Genomic DNA, 26,198 nt, shown 5'->3' with positions numbered 1-26,198 from the left:
TCACTCTGTCTCTCAGTCCCGCTTATGGTACTACTCTTTCTCTACTTCTCTATTCTCTTTACTCAACTGCTTTGCCCTCTCAACTACTCTTGCCTCTCCACTCTTTACTACTCTGCCTATCCACTCTCTTCTTCCCTACCCTTTCCATTCTACTACTGCTCACCCATCTTCAGTACTACTGCTCTCTCCTCTCCTCTCTACTGATGATTTCCCCTCTTCGCTACTACCCATCCCTCTCCACTAATACCACTCTTCCCTCACCACTCTATTAGACTGCACTCCACCCACATCTACTCCCACTGTCATACTCCTTTCACTGTGCCAGTAACCTTCCCTCTTAGTCTCATTCACCCCCCTACTCTCCCTCTGTTAATTTCACTTACTCACCTTGCACGCACTCTCACACCCATGTATCCCAACGTCCCACCAACCAACACTTCACTGTGCATGTGTTTTAAGCAACCCTCCTCCAAGCTCCACTGAACTGTCCTTCCTCCGTTTGGACTTTTTATCCTGGTTCCCCTCCCTTGGCCTCACCCAAACAACCCACATTACCCTGGTTGCCATGTCCCCTATTATCCTCCTCCTTCCCCTTCCTTTGGTTCTCAATCTCAGCTGATGTGCGGGCTGACTGCTGGCTTAATTCTCCCCATGGGCAGGGTTACAGATAAACAAGCGTATATAATGTAGTTTACATCCGACCCACTTTTTGTACATGGGTCCTCCAGTGTTTGGTAATGGCGGTGTTCTCAACGTATAGTCAATTTCAGAATGTGTATGGCTGCCGGCGTTTCGTAATGGCAGTTCACTAAAGGTGTAGTCAGTTCTAGAGTTTGTATCAAGACTGCATGGAGTGTCTAGATTGCTGGTTTTATATGCAGACCGTTCCTGTCCCGACAGAAGATACAATCAATTTCACACATCATATTTGTGTCACTTAGAGAGTCTGGATTGCTAATTTGATGTGCAAATTTCTCCGTGGTCTTGAAGTTCCTCGTGGGCATTCTCTTGATGGAGTTGCTTGCTCTTTCCTCCACTGCCATGTCTTCTGTGTACGGTATTCCTATGGGACAATAAGTAAAACACGTGCACAATAGGAATGGGGCAAGAAAAGGAGGAACTTAGTTCACTTAGGCATGGGTAGAAGGAACAGAGGGTGGGGGCATAGGTAGAAGGAACAGGGGGTGGGGCCCTCGTGAGGGTGGGGGGTGAGGGGGTGAGGCCCTCCCAACTCCCACACCCTCCCAACTCCCAGACCCCGTGTCAGGAATTAGACTGGCTTTGGGGAATCCCATGGTAGGCCTACTGCCACAGGCTAAGAGGGGTCCCCATCCCCTCTTGACAGGGTCAGGTTTTGGCCCTGTCATGCAACCCGCATTTGCCATTTTCAACTGGACTGATCTAATAATATATTGTGGTCGCAAAAGATGCTGCCACAAATAATGTTTGCTGCTTGCACACAGTATCTAAACGTTCTCTGGCACAGGATGTGTGTGCTTCTTAGACTACTGTACACAGATCAGATTTTCTCAAATCTCCGCATCTTTAATCTGTCACATCTGTTGTGGTCTTACTGAAAAGTCTAAACCTCTTTTCTTCAACGCATTACGAAAGGATATTAAACATTCAAGTCATTTTTGCTAGAAAACACGTCATTCCTTATAGTTTATATGACTTGTGAGAACGGCTAGTGAACAGAGACAGGCTGGCTTATTTGGAAGTGTGATTCATATATACATACACGAAGCATGTTTAATCATGACGAGGCTGGCGACCATTCTTTATTTTGCTTGAACTGTTGTTTGAAATAATTCTACAAAACGTTTACTTTCATGACAGCCAACAATTACAGCTTGAGGAGGTTTTGACAGGAAATTATCTCAAGCAGACTTCAAGCTTGTTTTGTCTGACCTAAAAATATCTGGAATTTTTAGAATAAACTGATGAATGACCACTAAGTAGCGTTGTGCTATTTCATTAAAATAAATCTTTTTCTGTGGTGAACGTGTCCTCGTTTTTTTTATTTTTGTTCCAGCTCGTCAATTAATACCATTTTGTATCAACCAATGTGCTATATGCATTGATTTGGACATATGTAGAGAAAATATTTTTGAGGAAAACTAGGGGTTGCCATGTCTATCAGATGGGAGCGTTTCTCAACCACCACTTATTCTTTTTCAGGCTCAAACATGCCTATTGAGTAATAGGGCAGTGCATTTTAGGCCTGGCCAAACTTGCCAGAGTGAGTCATTTTGTGGGACAATGTGACTTAAGTTAAAGTGTAAGTGCACTCTATAGCGAGTACTAACGACCAATGTTACTGATCTCAGTTGCTTTAAAATGTATGATTGCAGGCCAATTTGTTTTTATAGATGTCAGATCCTAATTGTTATCCCAGTGCGACACAGTTTTCTTGACAGTATTTTTTACTTGCTTTTCACTTCCTTGTTTGCCAGGTTATTGTTCCCTTGGACAGTCTGAAACTCTTTTTAGTTCCGCTTGTGTCCATTGCACTTATTCAGTGGAGTGCAATGTTTTCAGTCCTATTTATCACCTGAGTACCTATGTCCTTATTTCACAAATGTGTGTGCAGTGTTTACCCCTGTAACTCCATGAGATGATCCTGTGATCTGCTTTAAGACTCTGCTTGTACCACAGGAGACTGACCTTCTCTATCATGCCCACGGTCTCTTGTAATTCAAACCCTGCACAAAGTTGATAGAAGATCTTTTCTGAACTGACTCTAAGTCCTAAAGATATATCTCCTGAACCAGATACAATATTGAAGGCCAGGTTGGTTTTCAATTATAACATTGTATTCCGTCTTTGCTATATAGTGCTTGGTTGCTACCATTGATGTGTGCCTTTGTTGATAGCAGGTGCTAATATTATTCAACATCATGGTATCCATGTTTGACAGGAGGATGCAAAGTCAAATTCCAAAGATAGCAACCAGTGCCTAAGACGCTGGGGGTTATTACGAGTGTGGTGGTATCTTGCTGTTAAATCCGTTGGGATACCACCAAACGGTAAAACGGTTACTGCCAGTTGGTCTGCCAGAATTACCGCTTGTATCAAGTGTACCTGCCCTTGTTGCCAAGATTGTTGTACTACCTTCAGATTGCCCTGTTCTAACTTCTAACTATGTGCCAAATGTGCAAACTGTAACTGCTCCCTTGCCTAATGCCAAGAAAGTTGCATGAAACTATGTGTCTATTGTACTTGCTCCCCTTTCCAAAGCCAAGACTGCTATATGGCTGCAAGATTGCGCTGCTCCAACTTTCAACTGTATGCCTACTGTACCAGTCACCTTGCCTGATGCTAAGAATGTTTCATGTAACTATATGCCTATTGTACCTGCTTCCCCTCTTACATCTAAGAATGATGCATTACTGCAAGGCTGCCCTGTGCCACCTTATAACTTCAAGCAAACTTTGCCTGCCCACACCCTCGAGGCAACAAACGCTGTCCTACTGCCTAACGGCCCTGCAGAATTATTCAACCACAGCTCAATAACAGTACTCAGCCTACATTCATCTGATGCCACCAGGCATGTCAAACCCCCGGCCAGCTCGGTGACAAAAGACACCAAGATGATCTGTGCATTAATTAACAATCGCTCTGTACCAGTTTATACCCTGGACATCAATGACCATATCACCTCTAGAAACCTTGATATCTTAGCCATCTCCCAAACATGGCTGCATGAGGCCTCCGGTCAAGCCCTCTCACTAGATGTCCCTCTAGGTTATACCATTTTCCGTAAAGACCGGACCAATGCTAGAGCTAGAGGAATTGGGTTGCCATTGTGGAAAAAGACTCCATTCCCATCAGGCCGTTTCATTTTTGCACTTCAGTGTTATTACAACCTGTTTGCTGAATGCACGGATAATAGTATCCTTCCTCAGCTGTAATTCAATTGCATATGGGACCAGCTGTGCGCAATGATAAGCTCTTCTTTTATCTTCAAATTCAGGCGCCAGCCCAACTAGGCCTGACCATATTTTTTGATTAAGGAAATCTAACACCATACACATTCTGTGCATTATATCATTGCCCATGTGAAAGTCATTTTGTGTCCCACTCACTATCCAAACATTATGGTGAATTGTCTTTTGCCCAATACTAATTTTCAGAATGCATCTTCCTGCAATTCGGTTTTCAAAATCTGGACTGTCCAACCCAGAGACATATTGGTTTTTAATTCTAAATTTCGGGATCTCCTCCCTCTCCATTATTTTTTGCAAAAATTTCTCATTAATGAAATTCCTTTCCGGTTCAAGTGCTAAAGTGGCTTTTGTTGTTTTAGAATAGTTATTTATACCAACGTGAACCCATGGTTGCTCATCTTCCATGTGTATTTCAGCAAGAGTGGTGATCTGTTTTTCTGAATCTGCTTTAGGAGCAGTATTCTGTTTGCATGTCTTCTCTTTTAAATAAAAACGTAATGTGTGCTCATCTATGGCAGTTTGCCATTTTTTCCGTGGGTCCAAGTATATTTGTACAGGTAGTTTTTCATTTTCACTCTGCATTTTGTCTTGACACATTAATATAACAGTGACGCTAGGGATGTAGCTATTCTGGAGATATACCTCCACTGCATCATTTGTTTTGGCAATGGTGTGACATTCATTTATATTGCTGTTTTGTGATTTTAGTTTCTTAGGTCTCAATGGTTTTTTGGTTAAGGACCACAGTACTCCATTCACCCCATTTATGAGAGGAGACAATCTTTTCAGGCAATCTGTTCCCATCAGAAATGGAATTTCACAAATGGGTGTGACCAATCCTGTTTCATTCTTTGTTTACCTATCTTTATGTCAACCTCAATGACGCCTATAATAGGCACCTCCTCCCCGTTAAAATTATGCACTGGACCTTGATTTTCTTTTACTGTGATCTGATTCTGTGGGGATCTCCCTTCATTGATAATCTTTACCAATTCTTTAGACATAATTGTGGCCTGTGCTCCAGTGTCAATCATTGCAAATGTATTGCATTTTTCTTCTACAGTGATGGGAGCATAATACCTGTCTTCAACTTCCTCTAACACACATAAGAAGTGCAAATTCTTACTGATTTCAGGGCTCACCTTTCTCAGGCCTTTTTCACTTTTGGCTAAGCACATTGGTTAATGGAATGACATTTTTCCCTCCTTTTTGGCCATTTCTGCGTGGGAGACTTTATTCATTTCTCCATGTTCATAGGTTTTTTGGAGTGTGGCCACTGTTCGCCCATCCATCCAGGTATCATCAGAGGTCACACTACAATCCTCCAACTGAACATGTGTAACAACATCATTTGGAAACTTGTCATTGTCTCATGTGGCTCAAAGAATTCTTCGGGTGATTGACCTGTACCCTCCTTTTGAGTATTTCTTTTTTCTGCCTGTGTTTGGTCATTGTTTTGATTGCCCAGGGAAGGAGTTATAGCATTGCCACTTACTCCCTGTTCACTGGTGTTCCCCATGCATGAGCCGTTTTTCTTAAATCTGTCTCTTTGTTCTTTTGGAATTTCAGGTTTTCCTGTTTCATTTGTACAGATCTCCAATGTTTGATTTAGCTCTAGGTTAAACCGTACCTCTCTTTTAGATGTATTTGCAATTTCTGTCACATGTTCATTTACTGGTACTTTCACTTTTAAATCATTAGGCATCTCAGAGTCATTATGCATAATTACATCAGAGCAATCTCTCCTTTTTGCACTGCAGGTGTTATAAGTACATAGTCACTTTTCAGAAATCACCCGGTCATTGCTTTGACCTTCTGCCCCCTCCTTTGATGACTGTTTTTGTGCTGTACAGAGATTTCCTATTTGCTTAGCTAACATTTTAACTTGGGCCTCGAGACACTGGAATCTTTCCATCTCTCTAGAATCCTCTCTGTGTGGCCTAGATCGATATTATTTGTTTTCCCCCTGATTTGATCTATTCTGATATCTCTCAGGGGAATGATTTCTTTTGGGATTGTTCCTGAACTCTTGATTCATATGTGGAGGGGAGCAGGTTGCGCCCATCCTTTGGTTGTAATCCCCTGGTGGGGAATCATTGTACTGACGTGGAGCATAATTCTTAATATGCCTCATGTCCTGTCTCTCATGTTGTGGGTATTGACCCCTATGTTGACTCGCATTATCAGCAAATCGATCCACATATCGGGGTCTATCTTGATTACCATATATCATGGTATAGGGATCAAATCTGCTCTGTGTCCCCAATGTCTGGTAGGGACCATCATTTCTTTGACCCTGATTTTGTCTCTGGTTATTGTTCATACCTGACATATCAGGCCGATAGCCTGCCCGGGGCCTATCGCCTAAGTACCTAGGGCTGATGTAGCTTTCCCTATTACTAGGATCATGTGATTGAAACATTGGTACAGGAAGTGATGATCTTTGTTGATTATCCCTTTGTTCAGGTGTCAAGTTATTTTTACCTGGACTTTGAGCAGACTCAAGGGACATTTTGGCTGACCTGATTTCCATCACTGTGGCTGAGGGTTCTTTAGATTTAGGTCTAATATCTTTCATTTTATCACTTTCTCTACCCTGACAATAGAGTACCTCATATAGTTTTGTGCTTTGGTGCACAATCCACTCAAGGGACTTGTCACAATCAAATTCTCAGACCAGTTGTGATATAATGTCTTTCCGTAGCCCATAGAAGTAGGCAGTTTTAAACTCATTAGAATTGGGGTCAAAAGATACATCAAAATGAGAAAATGCCCTTTTTAAGTCTTGTAAAAACTGGCAAGGGGATGTATAAGGCCCACCAGTGATTGTGTAAGCAACTTTCTTTGCCTCCTGCAATGACTGTAAAGGAGAAAAATGACGCCTATTCTCTTTTTCAAACTCAGCCCATGTCATATTCTACTGCCCATTCAATCCCCTTTTGATACTGGCCGTGGGAGCATCTAAAGTTGAATGAAAATATTACCTGTACTCTTCCTTAGGTATCTGGAGGGCTTTAAAAATGTCATGAACCGCTTCTAAGTGATCCTCTATGCAGCATTCCCCTCCCTTTTTAAATGGTTGGATCAGGGCTTTGATGGATTTCATTATCTTTATGGGGCTACTTGTTGCAATGCATGGAATTGCACTACTTGGTGACTCAACCCTGGTTCCAGGTGTATGGGATTGGTGGTGGCCCCCACTGGGAGTATCAAATCCCGCAAGGGCGCTGAAACCAAGTTCAGTCACCGGCTCAGTCACTGGGGCACTAGCTTTTGGGTAGAATTCACCTCAACTCCAATGAATGTGGTACCCTGCCGTCTATCCTGGGACCTAGCAATGCACATTTGTTATTCCAAATCCTTACACTTCTTAAGGATCCTGTCTGCCTCGTTTTGCAAGTAATTGTTTTTATCACTCATTTTATTAATTATCTCCTTCATGTTGCACATTTGCATTTGGCATTCATTGAATTATTTGTTTCTCTTGTCTCTTTCTTGAAGCATTTTAACCATTTCCTGTTCTGCATTTTGGAGATCACTTTCTTTTTCAAAATGTTCTTTTTGTAAGACCTGCATTTCTGAAACCATCTCATCTTTATCTTGTCTAATGTGGTCCACTAATGCTTTTAAGTGTACCAATTCTTCACTGTCCTCAAATTGTTTCTTGCTTTTGGACAATTGAATATCAAAATCACTGCATTTTAACTGCACATCTTTTTGACATCCTTCTAATTCTGCTCTTAACATTTCCTCCTTTTTACTTGCCCCATCTGTGTCAGCTTTTAACCAGTTAACCAGCTGAGCATCATTTTCTTGCATTCGCAGGGACCTGTTCAAAATAAACCAGATCCTGGCACATAGCCGTATCAGACAATCTTTCTCTGCATGTTTATCAGCTGCATTTAATAACCTCAGAAGGCAGACCTGATTTATGCTGCCTTCTGCACAAATATTGTCTATTTTTTCTTTCTGCACTTCACCATGAATGCGGTCATGCCATTCTGTGGCAATGTTCGATGACCACGTCCCATGTGCATATAACTTTGCCTCTAAATATTGCACTAGCTCTGGGAATGTGGCTTCCATTTGAGACATTCTGAAATTAGTTTTTAGTGACACACTGCTGTTATGAAATGGGTTCCCTTTAATGTACAGATGGCAGTGTGAGACACACTTGCCACGCCCAGTAGGTGCTCTATGATCCCTTTCCCGGGCTTGAAACAGGTATTTTGCGTAGATTTGGGGACTGGCAGTATTTTCTTACCCCAAAAATAATGGTAATTTGGCAATGAAGACTACTTGCATTTAGATTGGGTTTGGCTTTATAGTGGTATACATTTTGTTGGTGGTATTTTGGTGAGCATACTTTCTTTGTTTTATTTGTGGCTCCAACATACAAACCCCCCGTCTTTTGTTTAGACTGCTTGTGTAATCTCTAGAGGCCTCGGACCTACATTATTCAGAAACACCACATTTTCATGCAGAGTGCCACCTATGGCTGTTATCACTGATTTATCTACACCAGTGAACTATGTTTCCATAAAGTATTCACAATAACATGTGGTATTATCACTCATTTATTTACATTAGTGAGATTATGTTTCCATAGGGCTCTTGTTGCTGATTCATGTACGCTCAGCAAGAACTATTGTATTATATTCCACTCAGAAATCACACACATACACTGAGTGGAATCACGCACACAGCTATTTATAATTGCTAAGTCTTACTTTTAGACAACTAATTCTTTTTGTTGTTTTATCTATATGGGAAAAATGACAAATGCACTACCTCAAAATCTTCCCCATATCACAAGTGCTATTCCAGATGCACTAAGAAAAGAGAAAGACAAAAACACACTACACGTCTACCTTCATGTATTTTTGTGTTTTATAAACAGTTGCATTTCAGCACACCATCTTACCCTTGTTTCTTTTACAGAAATAAATAGAAAAATGTACAGCAGCAGAACGAGATTCACTTTGCATCATCTGTAACAAAGAGAAAAAGGAATACATGCAGCAAAAGAACAATATTCATTTTGCAATATTATAAAGTGTCAATTAAACACAGGAGATTCTTTTTTTTCTACTCTGCCTGCCTGATATATTAGGTCATTCGTACAGCAGTCCAGGGGTGGACTGGGAACCAAAAGTGGCCCTGGAGAATGTTTTCCAACGGGGCCCCATATTTTGCCAAAGGAGCGAGCGCAGCGCTTTAGCCCAACCCTTCTATGAGGGTATTGGGAGTATCCCCCAAGTAAATGTTGGATAGAATTAGTCAAAATGAGTCCATTTAAAGTATGTTTTAAGCATATATGAGGTGCAAAGACTGGCCCAATGAGGATTATGTAATAGTGACCATGTTTAGATGCAAGGGGCGTTCTATATTGTGAAGCACAATTTCTCCTCACAGATGCGCACAAGATGCACTGGGTAGTGCTTCAGCAGAGTGTTCATATGGATGACATATCTGCCTTAAATTGGGCTTCCTGAGCCCCATTTTGTCTCATAACAGGCACGTTGAAAAGATGTCTGAGTCCATTAAATAAAATAGACATCATTTTCACATCATCAAGAAATGTAGATAGGGCAGGGGCACTGCTGAACCCTTGAATACAAGAGCATGTGATTGGGGACATATCAGTGGCAACATCACTGGGAAACTTCTGAGCTTTGTCATGGTCTTTGGACCTCCATTAATTCTATGTATACAGAGCAATTGGAATTTTACAGAGAACTTCTGTATATTTGCTGTCAAAGTGCTATTCAGCAGTACTATGGTCTGCAACCTTTGGTTCTCCAGATTTGTTGGACTACAACTAACATCATCCCCTACCTAGTATAGTAAAAGGTCACAAAATGGATGGGCTTGTAGTCCAAGACATCTGGAGAGCCAAAGTTTGCAGACCCTGATATGTGTGCTGTATGGACAATACAAGCACTTGTCTGCAAGGCAACTATCCTTTTATCAGAACGTACTGGCATGTCACAGAAAGCCTGCTACATTTTGCTTGGGACAGTATGGGTACATAGCAGGACTACTTTATGTTTAATGGGAATTATTGGTGCTTCTTAAGGGAATTCATAATCATTGAAAGCAAAAGATGCAGGCCTTCTACAACATGACTGCTCTGGTGGAAACATACATGAACTTCTCAGACGCACTGCTGTACTTTACCTGGGAAGTAAAGATACATTCCAGCAGGATTGTGACCCTTTGAACAGAAACGTGAAGGCGCTTTCAGCAGACCTACTATGCTTTGAAATGTCCAGGGCTCATACTTTGCAGAAAATTGCTAGATTTGGAAGTATAGAAACTTCTGAGGCGGGCTGATATACGTTAATGCGCCAGAAATGTCACTGCTGTGAAGGGCAACTTTACTCTGAAAGAGACAGTACCAACATTGTCAAGCATTACTGCAATACTTTGCAGATCCAGTACTGGCACGTGTCAGCAGGAGTGATGATATACTCCAAATGGAAAAGTGTTGCCACCTGCCCCTAGGACTGCCATACTCTGAATGGGGCAGTACTGGCACTTGCTAGCAAGATTCCCATGCTCTGAAAGTAATAGTAACATCACAGCTCAGTAGCACTGCTATATTCAATGTTCAAGTATTGGCACTGATAAGCAATACTCCCATGCGCTGAGATGGGCAGTACCATGTTGCAGCAGGACTTACATACTGCAGAATTCTAAGTTATTATACCAGGACTGTTGTGTATTGTAAATCAGCAAGTGTGAACACAATCTGCTACAACTCACCTCCTGCAAGCCTCTACTATAGTACAATTCCTAAGTGCTTAGATCACAGACTTCACAATGCTTCACCTTCTCCCTGCCCTCCCTCCTATCCCAGCACCACAAAAAACCCTCCCCCTCCACACCCAAAACACAGTAGAGTCTTAAAACCTTCGCTAAAGTGCCACCTCCTCAAAATAGAGGGAGCACATTCCAACTACACAGATATTTCATAACCCTCCCTCACTTGTCTGCAACTAACTCCATGGCACATTGTACCGATACCATTGCAGTATTTCTGCTGAAAACACGCTATAGCTGAAATAACTTTCAAGAATTAAACATATAGTTACCTGCGCAACACACCACAAGCCATTCAAATGAAACACACAACACTAGCCAATCAGACTTCACGCTGATGAGGCACAGCACAGTCACACTAGAATCAGATAGTTAAAGCATGGTGCATGCCAAAATACATCATTAGCCTGTCAAAGAACAGCACACAAGCACATAGAGCATCCGCCACTTATGAAGCATGTCAAGTGCAATGTGACGCACACGACCGCTCAGAGGGATTCTGCCACACATACTTAGAGTTCATATATAAAAGTGCACAAAATGGATGGGGCTGACGTCCAGATGGTAAACCAAAACTGCACACCAGTCCAACCTTTGTAAGCCTTAGTGTCAGTGAAGGTGATAGATGCTCATTGTTGCACTACACACCCAGCATAAGCCTTGGAAAATATTGCAATAGGAGCTATTGGGGAAGAGACGCTTCAGGCATTGTGAGACTCTGTGAAACCCCCATCATGGAAGGTGTCCAACTTTCTATGATGGTGTCTGCCAATAAGCATGTGGCTTCTCAGTGGTATACCGCTGAATCAGTCAATTAGATATATTCACGACGGCCCATAAATACCCCACGTTATTCCTGTTCACAGCCGCCATTCAGGTAGGTGCTTTTTTGTGTTTTAAAAAATGGTTATCACTGAGCAAACACCAGACAGCGTAAGCCAGCACAGGTGTGAGTAGGCGGATACCACACATCATTGTTGTTGACATAGTACATCATGCCCAGGTGGCTCAAGTTCAGTCACATATTAGATACCATATTAGTACCCGACGAGGGAGAATCAGAATGAAAGAACCATTCTGATTGGCCCTCGCCAGGGCATTACCCGGTCGGGAATCCCTCGGATTCCACGCCTTTGTCAGCTGGAGGCTGCCATCGTCCCCTGCCGGGGAACCAGATAGGTTTTATTTTTATTTTATTTTTTTCCCCTCCCTTCAGCCCTCCCAACACCACTTACCTTCGTCTCTTTATTTTTCAGGAGTGGACGCACAGGGAACAGAAGTGTTCCCAGCGCGTCTGCTCCCAATGGGCGCCATGGAAAGGGAAAACCCACTCCGTTTTCCCTTCCCCGGCAGGCATTTTCTCAGTGATTTTTTTTTCATGTCCCGAAACGCTGCAGTACCCCGGTCTCGCAGATCTTGCAGGCCGGTGTACTAATAGCAATATGCCCCTCGCGGTGGGGGCATTCGCTCAGGCCTATAACTATGGGCCCTGGGCATTTCCTGACTTGGTAGTGCCCGCGCCGCTCAGGGCATATTGCTTAATGAAAAGTTAGCTACAGTGCTGAATGTAATGATGCACAGTACTGTCCTGAGACATGGGGGTTGCTCTATTGCAGGATATGACAGAGGGAGAAGTCATCCCTTGGTATGTGTATGCCACAACAAACACGCACAAGCACGACATACATACAAACAATGACACACAATCACAAATGATGTTAGCCCCTACTTGGCACACATTGTCACATGAAGTCAAACAGACATGGTGTGTGCTCAGTGTACAACTTGTAAGCAATAGGCCAGCCATGCTTTCCATACCCAGGAGCAATGCCCGAACCAAAAACAAAAAATGCTTGTGTGGGCCAGTTATTTTGGTAAAAGTGTGAAGTCAGTATGATGTCATGTTTCTATTGGACAGGCACAATTATTGGGGGTAGTAACTAGTTTCCTAAAACAACATCGAAGATTTTTAGCCACATTTGACCCTTGCCTACCAACTTCCTATTTTGATCAAAGTGGGCCACATTTTTGGCCCATGACCAGTGCTGCTGAATAAATATTCTTTAAAAGGCACAATTTGCATCAGATTTTATCAAAAACCTCCCCCTTGGGTACAATTCAAACAGTCGGCCACAAAAAGAATTCATTGACATTTGTAACTATGGGCCACTTTTTCATTGGTGCCCGAGACAATATTATGCCCCAGACCGACACTGCATGCACAGACAGAGCAGCTCGGGACATGCCTGTTGCCAATTGAATGTAGCCAGATCTACTATTTAGATACTGGGAGAGTGCCATGAACCCACATTGGTGGTGAAGAAGCACTCAACATACAGAACACAATGGTATAGCGTTGTAGTCCTGCTGAGAAATGACAATTTGGTCTGTTTAAATGTAAAGCATAGTGGCTGAGAAGTACACGCGCTGTGCCATTAAAAATAAAGCAGCTATGGTGGGTGGAAGTGCTGCTTCGGTGGCATCAAGAGTAAGCAATTCCCTGCGGGGTAGTGTTGGTCATTTCCTTTTGAAGTATAGCAGCCCTATTGCGAAGTGCCATTAAAGGTGAAGCTGTCCAGTAGGCTGCATCAGTGCTGCTCCATAAAAGGTGTAGAAGCCTCTGTGAGAAGTGGCAGTACTGTCCCAACGGTGAGAAGTGTAGTATTTTCACATTAACTATGCTTAAGCACTTTGGGTTATTGAATAGTGCTGCTACATTCTGAGTAATTCCATCCCTTTAAATATATTAGCTCTTGTATAACCACGACAGTGTTGAGTTATTCTGATGATGATGATGATGATATCATACTTGCTCAATAGTTCTGGTTCTCTATCATTAAATGTACTTCAGATCTTCAGAGTCTCGGGAAGATAGCTCAGGGGCAACATGCTCGCCTTGGAAGCAAGACGACATGGAGCAACACAGGTTTGATCCCTCGGTTCGCGCAACACAGGTTCGATCCCTCGGTCTGTGCTCAGAAACCTCTGGGTATTATGTGCACTGGGTATTACGTGCATAATAAATAACCAATTAAAATGTGAATAAATAAAACTGCAGAGAAGTGCTGGGGCCTTGTCAATAAGAGTGCAGCAGCTCAACTGAGAAGTGCTGATGTTGTCCCATCAAAAGTATAGCAGCCCCACTAAGATGAACTAGCATTGCCTCAACAAAAACATGGTATTACAATTATTGAAGCCCTGTTGCCAAGAGGGGGGCATAGATGTACAAATACATCCAACTCAAAACGATTTTTCGAAATTGAGGGACAGACTTGCTTTGCATCTGTTCCTCCATTTCTAAAAATCGTTTTCGGTTGGGTGTACCTCTACATCTGTGCACCCCTCGTGCTAAGAGGGATGCACAGATGTACAAATAAACCCAACCCAAAACGATTTTTAGAAATTGAGGGACAGATGCAAAACAAGAGCCACTTGCTTTGCATCTGTCCCTCAATTTTTAAACCTCGGTTTTTTACCCGGCTTTCACCCGGGCCGCCAGAGAGAGACACAGTATGGATGGAACAAAGGGCCATCCATACTGTGTCTCTTCTCTGCGGCCCCTGCCCAAAAGACATCATTTAACAAGCAGTTCCAATGGAGGTTCGCCAAAGTGCCATATCGATGCAAGTGTTAGTTAAGCCACCCGGCCTTCAACACTGAGGAGCAGGCAACGCAGGAGCAGGGCCGTCACTGTGCAGCCAATCTGAGGCGAGCAGCTCGGAGTCAGACCTGCTTGGCCCAGCCAGCTAACATAACAACAGTACACTGTACACCTGGTACACCTGACCCACCCTCAGCCCCTGCCCACCGGAACCGCCACCACCAATTCCAACGTGTGAATGTAAACGGTGTGAAAAAATACATTTAATATACATGAATAATCGACGTATAATAAATGCATTTTTTCACACTGTTCCGGAACCACCATCAAACTCTGTAATTGTAATCTCTCACCTGAACGCCAGTGCCACTCGCCGGAAAGCACTGCAGGCCTGCTGCCTGCCAGTGTACGTTTTCCGCCTTGCTGCTGTACCTGCGTAATGTGTGACTGCGAGAACACACCACCGGCTGCAGCCGGGCATGTGCCCCTCATCGTGCGCAGGCGTCACGTGAGCCGGGTCAGCTTTAGGTCAGCCCAGCCCTGCTGGGGAAGAAAAGAAATGTGCAGCGTGCCTGCCCTGGGCAGCCAATTCAATGCAAACCACAGAGGCTGGCACGATTAGATCCTCTGTATCCTTCCGCTGTGCCAAAGAGGCCCTATGCCCCGAGGCCTACCGGGGAATGTCCCGGTGTCCCGGTGGGGCAGTCCAGCCCTGCAGCAGTCACAATAATCTCCATTCACTTTGATAATTACCATTTATCTGTAGTTCTCCCACAGGTGATCTCCCTTGGCTCGTGGCATCTGATGAATGGGCCCGGGGTTTTCTTTTTAAAGCGTACAGAGAGAACATGCAGTTCAAACTGCAATCTGCAGTTCTCAAGCCGGTGCCAAGTGACCAGGAACCCCCAGTCTCTGAAGGTCAGCAGTGCAGCTGGAACGCCTCCTCCCAGCAGCCCAGCAAAGGTGAACTAACTATAATTCTGTCAGAGCTCGTCCAGCAAAGCTCTGTTGCTTACGCAGCCTGTCTTCAGATATACTTCCCTCCAATCATATTAACAGAAAGTGTATTAGGTTGCCACCCCTGTTTCACAAACAATGGGATCTTCATACTGTAGTAACTGTTTCTGTTTCTGTTTCCTGCTGCCTTTCCGTCCTTCACATTTCAATGCAGCCAGAGAAAATCAGAGAAAAATGCACGTTTAAAAATGACTCTCAGAGCACATCTCTTCTGCCTCTCTTTCCTCATGGAGAAACCATTATAATGTTAATGAGTTAGAACTAGCGTTAGTATTGGTTAATTAAGTCAGTCAATTAGATAGCTAATGTGTTCTCCTGTGAATAAGGCATTTCAAGTGAGAGAAGAGAAAAAAAAAATCTATTATGCTTTTAAATCTGTAACCTGTCTTAATTTGCATATCCATCTGTCACACTGGCAACATCTGGCTGGCTATATGCGTGCCACATTATAGCAATAATGTGATCCCATGCAGTGGCGCTACACTCCAAAATACAATCATTTATACTACATAGCCTGCACTGCCTCCTTTATCCTGGCAACACCTAATCAACAGAAGGAAGGGAGGCTTATGCCCAATCCACCCTCTGCTCAGCCAATAGTCATAGACAAACAACAGATGCTTTTGCAAGACCAGAGTCCCAAGGTTAGACACATACTTCCTGTGGTTGACTACTGCCTACACAAGGTGCTGATGGGGTACATTCTGCCACAGTGCCAGAGATAGGCTTTGTGGAGTTCTCACAGACAGGGTGGGTGCTGGATCGCACCTCAGAGTAAGAAAATAAAAACAAAACTGGAGAGTACTGTGAAAACACAAGCATTGTCACAGCTATGTCCCTATCGTTAGCACTACACCTATTTGTTATGCTGATTTTATACCTTTACATACAACCTTCACATACATTACGATGAAGATCACTACACATATATTTTCCCCTTAGCAATGAGTACACCTATATTTTACTCCTAAAACTGAGCAATGTCAAAGAATCTTCCTGGAATCAAGTCTAGGTAGTTGGAGAAGAAAAGGCTCTCCCAAACAAAATGGACTGAAGGACTGTGTTTCCGACTCAATGGGCCTTATTATGAGCATGCCAGTCTGAAAAATACTGGTAAAACAGACAGTAATACCAGCTGTGCCATTTTTTCGGACCAGCCTACTCTGAGTTTGCCAGTAGGGGCAGCAAACCACCGGCAGGCATGACCTGTCTGTAGTTCACACCCCTACCAACAGAGAATTTACTGAATCATTGGCACCATTAACAGTGGTGCCAGTAATTCAGGGGTTCCCATCGCATGGAGTCCTAAAAGACTCCATGGAATGGGAACTTACAGCTGTTGCCGGTGCCTGTAATATCCCGGTAACAGCGGGATATCAGGCACCGATAATGGTAAGAGGAGTTTGCCAGTAGCCTGCTGGTAGTACCGGTAGGTTACCGACAAACTCCTAATGAGGGCCAATGTTTCCTTAAGGCAAAGCTCTACTCCTTTCCATCCTGGGAAACTTTGTTTCTGGATCTTCCTCCATCTTTTACAACACAAAAAGCTGGATCTACCTTCACTGAAGTTCTGTGCACACACGATTGAGCTCCTCCTTTCTCTTCAAATGGAAAAGAAGTGGGTACCACTGCTGTCTTTCTAGAAAATGAATTGCTGCGTTGCTATTGCTCTGATGTGATTGTTTCTTCTTGCAAAATAAGGACCATGACCTCTGCAGCTCTCCTTCCCAGAGGAGCCTTCTTGCAATCCCATTCTGCTGATGCTTCGTCCTCATTGAAGCATCACTGTACTGACACAAAGGGTCAATATTGTGGTATTTTGCTTTTCTGGCTGTCCTGTCACCCACCATTTTGAGGATCATCTCCGGTGAGTTTTCTGCCTGAGTTGCTCGAACCATTCCCTTGATGCCCAGGGTCTTGTTGTGCCATCCTTGGACAAGAAGATGGAACTGTGAACTTAGATTCAGTTAATTGCTGACAGCTGACTGCTGTACTTGAGGAACCATGTGTGCAGTCTCACCATTGGACTTTGTTTGCTGTTGTTCCTTTGAGTTCAGCTCTGTACACATATTCCTTTGGTGCTCTGGTTGTCAAGCCTGTGGCTATAACTCATTTGATGAGTTTCTCCATCCTCAAAGTGTCTCTTCTGTAGCTCCCCTGGAACACTGGTGATATTTAACTATATGTTAACTCTAACCAGGGTCAGATCTATTGACTTCTTCCAATAAATCTCTATGGACAAGGTTTGGTACGATTTTAAAATTCTTTTTTTTTATTTAAAAATGTATTTTCAAGTAAATCAGTGATCAATACTTATTAATATTATAGTTTAGGTCTTTTTGGGGCTCTTTGTTGATTTTTCCTACCTTGCGCCTATTTTAGATGCATGTCTGGGCAATAATGAGTAGTAAATAAGGTATTCATATTTGTATTTTCTTTTAATTAAATGATATTGTTTGTTACAAACTTTTCATTAATATCTCATAAAAGATTTAAACCACACAAAAGAAAGAAATAGTAAGTTCACACATGTTGTTTTCTCGCATATGATTCATTCTGAGTCAATTTGATCATCTCTCACTTTAAAGTTAATTCGATATTTTTTTAAATATAATTCCAGAAAAGAATAATTGTAATAACAAGGTACTTGTTGTTTCCTAGAAGGATCTGTGCCCATCTTTCATCTGCATCCAAAGCCGGGTTTGTTTGTAAGAGCATATCTCGAAATAGGGCTCGCTTTTATGACAGTGCTGTACACACCATTATGATATGGTGCATTGACTCTACTACTTCTGGATCTTGGCTGAATCTGCAATAGTTCCGTGCCGATGGAATTTGTTTGGTCTTTGCTAAACATTCACGTGTTGGCAGCAAGTTAAGACGGAACCGTAGAAAGGCATCTCATATATGTCGAGCCAGGAAAATTGACAGATATTGTGGTAGATGATTAATTGGTCTTATGTCGATTGTACAAGGTAGTGCCAGCTGGTATTGGGACTTGAGCTGTATCATGGTGATCCAGTCATTCTGTCTGATGTGTTATTTTGCATCTTGAGGGCTTGGTTTAAGCATTTCTATGCTAATGTCTGCCACCTTAAGTTTAATTTTAAGTTTAGTCTCCACAGCTCTTTTCCATTCTTTTAGCGCCGTATCTGCTACTGAAGTCGATCTGCTATGCATAATGATTTTCCTATAGAGATCAATATGCTTGCAAGTAACTATTGACTCTAAAAATTGAACCGCAATCTCATATCGAATGCATGGCATCAGATACATCGTTGGCAAAGCCAGAATCTTTCTCCAGAATATACCTTCTAGCAGAAGCCAAATTGTGCGATCTATTTTTATCATAGATTCGCTGCCATACGTTAGTATTTACACCACCTCAGTCTGTAATAGTTGATTATGGGTTTCAGGGAGTATCTCCCAAATGTGTTATGTAGAAAGAGTCCTTGATGAGCCAACGATCTGGCCTTAGATTTTAAATGTTCGGCCCATTCTTTTTCAACTTGTGAGTGATTACGCCTTATTCCAAGATTTTTAACAGATTTGACTTGTTCCAGTTCTTTTTCCCGCTAGATAAAATGCCTGCGACTTCATTTTGATGTTTGTAATTTATGTTAATGTCATGATTTGCATTTTTTTCATATTAATCTACAGCTCATTTTTTTCATGTATTCTTCCAAGTTGTTTAAGGGCCTTTGAAGAACCAACAGAGTTTTATCAAGAATCACAATATTGTCTGCATATAGAATGCACGGCAATGGAGTTGCATTCAATTTCGGGGGATTTGCTGTCGCAAATCGTTCATCTTCTGCAATGTCAGATGTATATAAATTAAACAGGGTCGCCGCTAGTGGACAACCCTGTTTCAATCCATAACAAGTTTTGATTGGAGCTGATATTAGACCATCTTGTGTCATTCTTATTTTGATGGTAGTGTTCATCTAAAGTTCTTTTATAGGTTGCAAAATTTCAGGTGGACATTTCCACTGTACAAGTTTTCTCCATAATTTGGATCTGTTGACCGCGTCAAAGGCCATTTGAAGATCAACTAAAGCTGCATATACTGGAGTTTTCATCCTATACACCTCATGTTTCAGGATATACAGAATGATCAAGTTAATGTTGGTACCCACATTTTTGACAAAACCTGTTTGTCTGACATCTTGTCTTTGATAGATCTTTGCCCAGTCTGTTAGTTTTTTCAGAAGAAAAAAGGTGAAAATCTTACCCAACAGGTTCAGCAGTGCTATTAGCCGATAATTGTTGGGCATTTTTCTATCACCATGTTTGAAAATTGGTATCGCCACCTTCCATGTCATGGGTATCATATTTGTCTCTGCAATCAAAGCAAATATTTGGGCACATAACTTGGACCACATTTCGGGATTGCGTTTTAAGAGAGCATTTCATAGGCTGTCAGGGCCAGGAGCCTGCAAAGTATTCAAAGTTTTAGCAAGTGTTAGAATTTCACCTTGATCCCATTTGAACTACCAATTAAGTTTCTGGTTATCAGAATCAATCTCTATTTCTTTATTTCTTTCCTTATAGATTTTGGTAAAATAAGCAATCCATGTTGTTTCTGAAACATCTGAGATTAGCTGATTTTGCCTCTGGGATTGTGGATTGAGGAGGTTCCATAACTCCCTAGCATTGTTGGTTTTTAATGCTTTTAGAATATTTTCCACATCATTTTGGCGTATCCTCATTGATTTTAGCCTATTTCTATATTGTTGTTTTGCTCTTTTCACTAGAAGCTGTTGGTCACTGCTTCTCATTTTTTAACTTATTTTTATTTCCTTTCTTGATTCCTTTTTTTCCCACTATTTGTGGATCGAACCAATGAGTATGTTTCTTGTTATTATTTCGGGTAAGCTGTCTTTTGTGTCTATAAGGGTCCAGAAGCCATTCATAGTTTATTTTCACCGCTCCTTTCCGAGACGTGTTCTCAAATGTCTCTACTAGGGATTCAAGTTGTTGCTCATTTATCCGCAATATGTTTATGCCGCTATTTATTTCCAAACAGGGGAAAAGCATTTTTTTTTCTGTGGACAACAAAACGCCCATGTGATCGTGAGAATGTGATGATCACTATTTATTGAATCGATGTTACCAATAGTGCACATTTTCTTCTTTATTTCTCTCAAAGTAAAGATGGAATCAAGTGTTGCAGTCGAGTTACTGCTGGTCCATGACGGTTTATACGGTGCAGCTTCCGTGCTGCGATTGGCTATAAGAATCCAATTTCTATTAGCTATCTCGTTCAGCCACCCTTGAACTCGCGAGGGTAAATTAGCATTGGGAATTGGATCTCCAATTTGTTCATACAGATGAAAATTCAAATCACCACATAAGACAAATTTGATGTCAGAAAATGTGTTGCTTGCAAGATCTATAGCATTAAACACAGTGTCAATGAATATTTCATCATTAATTGCGACTGGGTTCCAGTACAGATTCAGAATGCCTAGTTTCCTCTTAGATTAAGATTCTGAGGATTAATTTTCATCGATATGATTAAATGTTGGGTATTCTACAATGGTGAATTGTGCCCAATGGTTGAGACTAGTTGATTTAACAACTTCTAGGCTTGTTTTGTGTGTGATCATCGTCAACTGTCCAGATGATGGGCACCCTTTTCTTCTGCGAATCGCAGGATTCATGTATGTACTGTAGCTGTCGCAAATGGGTTGTTCAAGGATCCAAGTTTCTTGTAGACAAATAATTGATATTTGTCTATTTCGTTCTTATTTGTTTGGAAAAGATGGGCAAACCCTCTGGAATTCCAAGAACAGAGTGAGAGAGAGAGGCCCACTCTCAAGACTGTGTAGTTGGTATGATCGGCATATACTCAGTGATAATGACACAGTATTTGTTGCCCCAAAATCTCTCCAAAGAAAATGGTTAGTAATATTTGATCGCACTATATTTGTTTTTCTAGTGTGTCTACTACTGCACGTTGAACTTGTTCGATTTCTAAGGAATTTAGATCTTGGGGTATTGGACTTGTTCAAGTCAAATTTAGTTTCATAGACTAACATCTCGTTATATTGGGTTGTTCCTTGGTCTTTTCATCCTATAATAGGGTTTTTGTCTTCCGCTCTTGTACAGATAAAACCCAAATGACAAAATTGCTTTCCCACTCGCACGACAATTTTCATAATTTCTGCAGAGTTAAATTGGATCCATACTCTGTCAGTGATAGAGTCATGTATAAACTGTACCAGCTTTAAGTCTTCCGATCGAATACTCTGTAACAGAGGTATTACATGAAAGAGGCATAGAATGTTTGTTCTATTAAGTATCAGCCCGTCGTTGGTTATTTCTGATCTTTCCAATTTAAATGTTTTCCCTGTGTCACTTCTTCGTGGGTCCAGAAAGTGTGGTAACTTCAATTTGTTGTCTTGAGAGTCTTGCCACTGACCTTTTCTGAGATTTCTTGTATTATCTTGTGTCGAGATTTCGGAATCTGAGTTTATATCTATCACAGACAGCTCTTCTCATGATATCTGTACTAAATCAGTATCAGATACATCCTCACATATTAAATCAGTCAGTTGATACTGCAATGAATGTCGTTCCTAATATTGATCTAGGATGATCAAGGATGCCTCTTCATCTTGATCTAAACCTTCAGTTATAGAGTCATGTTCCTGGTCCGTATGTACCAATAAATTCAGCAGTGTTTGTTGTTGCATCTGATCGTTGATGGCCTGCTGCTCATCATTTTGCTGTGACTGTTATGTATGGATATTAGGAGAAGGTAGCCTCTCGATTCTCTTACTTAACTCAGACAATAAGTCTTTCTTTTGTTGCTCGTTATGGAATGCAGAGCCAGGTAACGTAAGATTTCTCAAAAAGGCTCTAGATCCATTTTTTTTTCTTTTTCTTCAGTTTGTTTGCTTTTTCTTGTGTGTGCTTTTGTGGTTTATTTTGAGTCTTTTGGGAGAATATCACAAAGGATTCAGTTCTTTTAGAAGCTGTGTTTTCTGATGCATTGCTTGAGCTTAATTTAGTCTTCAGTTCGTTTGTAGTATTATCCTTCGATAAATGCTATGATGATACTTGCAGAGTCGTTTGAAGAATTATCTCATATGTGCGATGGGAATTACTATTCCTTTTCACATCTCTGTCAGAATCATTCACTTCGATGTTGCAGTCTGGACTGCCACTAGATTAAGATTATTTTGAGTGGTTCCTTGCGTCTTTTTTATGTTTTGGGAGGTCGTAGGATCTGTTGTCTGTATTGTTCTATCTTTTGAGATATGGGCGTGAGACAGCATCGCTACAACCGCAATTGTCATTTTTGTTTTATCGGCTGTCACTTCTGGCAATGTCAAACAATCTGGTCTGCCATTGTATTGTTGCCTCTGCTTCAATATCAAGTCGATTCTGTATTTTATTTACAAATGCCTCAAGATGAAGTTGCTTTGAATGTATTAGAGCAAGCAACGTTGCCTGATCTTTCATGGCCTAATAGTAATTGATTCTCGCAATGTCATAAATGGAATTATTGTTTGCGTATATACTGCTTTTAGCAAATTCTGCAAGTCAACCATGGTAGTAGGTATCGACTCTTGTTGGTATTGAGTCTGCAGTGGGCAATGGCATTTGTTGGTAAGAAACTCATCCTTTGCCATATTTATTTCTCTTCGTAACTCCACTTCTTCAGATTTTTCAGTCACTGTATTTTTAAAACAAGTCTCTGAGACCATCATACTTTTATCATGGGAAGTCAGTTTCTTTCCATTCTCTATTGCCATTACTGGTGTCGATGTAATAAGCATTTCTTTGGATTTATTTTCCAACACATTTCCAAAGGCTTTATTTCGTTTTTCATGGCTACATATCAGTATCTCAATTTCAGTAATGTTTAATGAAATACGAGCCATCCGTAGGTTGGTTTGGTGATCTTTTGATGGTGTTTGCTGTTTGATCTTCTTATCAAAGTCATATTTATATTTCCACATCTGTTTTGCTATCATTGCTTAATTTTTTTGGGAGATAGTTGTGGGTGAGCTGTCAATAATGGCCAGCCAGCTAGAATCTAGCTCATTTTCTTGGTTAGTATCTCGCTATTGATCTAGTTACATACTCCATCCGTCGTTATATCCATATTCAATGTAACAGCAGGTAAACTGTTATAGTCATTCATTTCGGTCAACTCCACATCTCTGACAGGGACTCATGCTCCATTCAGTGACCGCAGGTTAGTTGTAATACCGTACTTGTCCCTTTCAGTCTTTATTAAAAGAGCCTCCCGCCCGACGCCTCTATAGAAATACGATTCATCCATTCGCTCTCCCGTAAAAAAGGCACAGGCACCTGCCTTCATTGGTGGTTCAGTAGCTTGCTTTTTCCTCATATCCATCATATTGTGGGGACGTTTACAATGAGGAAGTGGTGGATCTAACATCAGAAGTGAGGTTGCAACAGGGAGCGGAGGGTCATCCGATGCTGAACAGGTCTTCAGATGTAGTCTTGTGATGGGACCGGTGGAGGCAACCATTATTCGGAAAACAGTTAGAAGTCGCTGATTTGACGCTGTTCTCTGTGTTTTCTGTGTTCTCTGCTGGGAGGGATTGCGGTGTTATTGGCAGAGAACAGACATCAGGAATAAGGGATGGGACGTACCAAGTTCCGGGCGCACAGGCAGTTAGACAATGTACGGTACAGAGCTGAAATGATTTTAGAATGTGGCTTTCGTTGTTTTCATTAAATACGTGTCCATTCCGCCTAAGATATTCACAATCATATTTACACAGATAAGCAACGAGGGCAAATGACGGTTCGCACCAGTATCAGGGACACAGTGTAAAATGTAGCAAGTAGTATCAGTCAGTTGTTACAGAGCCCTCCCCAGTCTTACCACAATTTTCGGTCAGATCTATTCCCGGACTTTCCTCTTCCACTGAGCCTTGATAAAATAGTTCAGGGTGGGACCTGGTTGCATGACGCAAGCACGGTGGTAACATGTTGGAGATGTGTAGTAGTGCCCCAAAGGGCTCAACAGGCTCTGCAGACTCGAAGGACCCGAAGACCCAAAGACTCTGCAACTGAATCCATGGCCAGCTTTTGAAGGAGGTTTGTGATGCACCAGTCCAGCAGCTCCAACAGCAAACAAGTACCAGAAAATAGAGTCAGTCGCCCAAAGACTCTGCAACCTACTCCGCGCATTGTAATATATTGTCATAGCATGAACCTTGCTAAGGAGCAACAGGGCACTGCACAGGTCATCTATCAAAACATTGGCCGCGAGAATTGAACAAGTCATCAAGTAAACAGCAATAATGAGCACAGTACAATATACAGATTAGTTCTTTCCTAAACAGAATACAAATGATATTAAAACCATATGTGAATGTGTATTGATATTCATGCTGGTCTCAAGGGTGTGTTGTGTCTTTTGCAGAACATTAACTCCCATCTGAGAGCATTAGTTTGCTTTTACACATAAATGATTGTTCAATAGACTCAAAGGGCCTCATTACGACCCTGGCGGTAAGTACCGAACATTACCGCCATGGCGTAATTAACGTTTACACCATGGCCGGATGCCGTAAAATGTGGCTCATTCCGACCCATCGCGCACGAGCATTACACCATGGCGGTAATGTCAAGAATGCAATGGCGTAAAAGACCCCAAATCGGCCCCTACCGGCATTGTACGCTGCGCAAGGTGCACTACCGCCACCCATTTTAGCGGTCACCGCAATTACCGGTGACCGCAATTAGTGGTCCCCGGAAATAAGTGGAAGCGGAAGTAGCGTCATCGCGGCGGAACGGGAAAGAGCACGGCGGCCATCTTTAAAAACACAATCCATTTCCATCCTCACCAACCATACCACATCTGACCCTGACACCCATCGAAGCCCATCACACACCCAAATACCTAGCTAAAAATGCCCAAAGTTGTTAAGAAGGCATGCGATCGGCAGCGCCAGGAATGCTTCTCCCGTGAGGAACTAAGCATGCTGGCGGAGACACTCCAGGACAATGCGGCGGTGGTGTTCTCCACCGAAATGACCAGGGCGGCGATTGCCAAAAAAAAAGCCATATGGGCCATGGTGGCACAGCACGTCAGCGCAGTGGGGACCGTACCCCGCAACCCACAGCAGTGCAGGAAGCGGTGGGATGACTTGAGGCTCTGCATCTGAAGCATCATCTCTGCCAATCGCAACCTGGCCCAGGCTACCGGGGGAGGAGCAGACTCCCCAATAAAACTCCAACCGTGGGAGGAAATATGTGCCAGCACAATAGGCATGGAAAGCATCGAAGGCGTAGGAGAGATGGAAAGAGGAGCGCCGACATCAGGCGATGAAGGTAGGTGCCCCAAATCAAGACATGCTATAGTCACTGACGTCCATTAATGTGTAGCACAATGTTGCCCTAGAGTGTAAATGCAACACATCAGCTGGACACTGCCCACAGCCACATGCGACCTCCACCCTGTACACATGTAGCATGCACGCCCTAACTGCTGACACCCACATACCTCCATCCATCATCCACACAGAAAGGAGACAACCTGCATGCCCCTGCCTCAAATGTGCTTCATCTAGTAACCAAAATCTGGTGAATCATTGCCATTCCAATGTCTGCAGACCCATCCATAACACTATCCCTCCTTTGCCCCACCACAGGCTCCGAATCCAACCACAAATATGAGGACACCCCTGCCTCAAAAGCAGCCAAGAGGGCCAGGACCACCATGCATAGACCCTCCACCTCAGCTGCAGTGAGGAAGACATCGCAGCAGGCAGAATCATCTGCCAGCACACAGGACAGCCCCCCAACAGGCA

Source organism: Ambystoma mexicanum, chromosome 4q, assembly GCF_040938575.1.
Source record: "Ambystoma mexicanum isolate Mex_15411 chromosome 4q, UKY_AmexF1_1, whole genome shotgun sequence".
NCBI lineage: Eukaryota > Metazoa > Chordata > Amphibia > Caudata > Ambystomatidae > Ambystoma > Ambystoma mexicanum.
The sequence above is the reverse complement of the archived record's forward strand: the minus strand, read 5'-3'. Positions refer to the sequence as shown.